This window comes from Monomorium pharaonis, chromosome 7, assembly GCF_013373865.1.
Source record: "Monomorium pharaonis isolate MP-MQ-018 chromosome 7, ASM1337386v2, whole genome shotgun sequence".
In the NCBI taxonomy this organism is placed as follows: domain Eukaryota; kingdom Metazoa; phylum Arthropoda; class Insecta; order Hymenoptera; family Formicidae; genus Monomorium; species Monomorium pharaonis.
The window spans coordinates 23,718,804-23,720,661 of NC_050473.1; the positions used below are offsets into that span (position 1 = coordinate 23,718,804).

Consider the following 1,858-nt stretch of genomic DNA (forward strand, 5'->3'; position numbering starts at 1 on the left):
TAAAATTATCACTCCAAAAAAGAAGCGTAAATCCTTCTGAATATTACAAACCAGAGTCTTTGAAAATTTCTGCGCTAGCATTGGCAGTCGTGGCTGAAGCTCTCCCTCGACGCTATACATACATCCCTCTACTACCCCCCTCTTTATCCTCGTCCCTTTTGCCCGGCGTTTGTCTCCCTCTTTCTCCCACTCACGAGCCCGAGGTACGCTCGCTCATTCAAGCTCGCGACCCCAGTCGACTCGACAACGATTCAGTCGCGGTCGACCCGTCGCCGTTGCCGTCGTCGCCGTTGCCGCTACACTACGAGCTTTACTGAGTACGCGTGTGCTTTGAGCTACCTCTTTCTCTCTTTTGTTCATCTCTCTTTTCTCTCTCTCTCTCTCTCTCTCTCTCTCTCTCTCTCTCTCTCTCTCTCTCTCCTTCGTTTCGATTTATCCGTCTCTCTCTTTCTATTGTACGTTTCTACATCCTCTCCTTCACTTTTTCCATCTTTTCTTCTCTGGGTTCTTCTCGTCTCATTCCGATCGAGCCATCGGTCTTTAAGAACCGACGAGATTTCTGCTCACCTTACCGGCTAAGAGAAAGGCTGAGACGAACTTACGAATCAGGGTTCGTTTGACACATCTCCACGAAGAAAGGGAGTGAGAAAAGGAAAAAGAACGGTGAGGAAGGCGGAAGAGAGAGAGGAAGAGAGAGAGAAAAAGAGAGGGGAAGAGAGAGAGAGAGAGAGAGAGAGAGATAATAGTAAAATCGACTCTTGGAGATTCGAAGCTCCAGGTTTGGAGCTTGCGCCGATTCGTCGGGAGCTTGGACTCGCGCGTGCGACAGCGCAACGGATCTTTCCAATTTTCTCACATTGCAACCGCGACCGCCGCGACCAACTCATCCCGAATCACGACGAGTTTGTAATGAATCGCTCTTACACTCTTACACGAACGAATAAGTGTCGAGTGAATAAATGTGCCGCGGTTTTTTTCGCGTTCAAAGAGGAATCGTGACCGTAAAGAAAAGATTAGACGTTAGAATGTATGATAAACGACCGCCGTGCTGCGCCAGCTCGAACGCGAACACAAGAAACGAGTTCCTTCGATCACGTCGATTCTCGTTTATGCTTGACAAGATTTATCTTAAATGAAAAATCTTACGAGGGTGTAACAAAGAAAGAGAGAGAGAAAGAGAGGGAGGGGGAGAGGACAGAGAGAGAGAGAAAGAGAGAGAAAGAGAGAGAGAGAGAGAGAGAGAGAGAGAGAGAGAGAGAGAGAGAGAGAGAGAGAGCGTGTGTGTGCGTGTGTGTATATGTGCGTGTGCGTGCGCGCGCGTGTTCCTCGTTGAGAAATATCGAAGCGAGAAAAAGGGCGCGAGATTTGGAACAACCTCCAAGATCCAGACGCATTCAGAAATGATCCTCGAGGGTTGCGCTGTCCAGGTCTGGACGACTTACTTGCGTAAAAGGAAGTGTGTGCTGTCGATATGTGACTCGGTGAGCAACGCGCCGCGATAATAAAGTGATTTAATAGTCGTGATAACGTCTACGGTGCACGTGCACGAATGTCGACAAGTACGAGAGAGTCCTGTCCTAAGAGAACGTGCTCCATAGCGGTTGCTTATCGCTTGACAGAACCAATTTTTTCGGAAATTATAAAAGATCGCGAGTGGAGGCCTGAAACTTACGTGAGTTTTCTCCGACATTACAACACTATTTCATGATTACGACAAAACTATTTCTAATGTTATTATTTGCCATTCAAAAATGAAGAAATCAAAAATATGAAAAATATCATTCCATTTGTACGTACATCTGAATTATAGATTTAATTATTCGCATTTTAATCTGTGATATACAATAATTATGCTTAA

The 1,858-nt window shown here is 46.0% G+C and overlaps 1 protein-coding gene across 6 annotated transcripts in view; it reads left to right on the forward strand.

Moving 5' to 3' along the window:
• The first annotated feature begins 233 nt into the window (after window positions 1-233).
• The window catches only part of LOC105836354 (octopamine receptor beta-2R), a 64,001-nt gene continuing 62,376 nt past the window's right edge, over window positions 234-1,858 (forward strand). Inside the window, exons 1-2 of one of the 6 annotated variants that reach the window (XM_012680325.3) lie at window positions 234-317; window positions 1,399-1,672. The gene's annotated coding sequence lies outside the window, so the exon portion shown is untranslated. Of the gene's footprint in view, window positions 318-343; window positions 1,673-1,858 lie in introns of those variants that run through there. The other 5 variants (XM_036289297.1, XM_012680327.3, XM_012680324.3 and 2 more) reach the window with 5 other exon arrangements.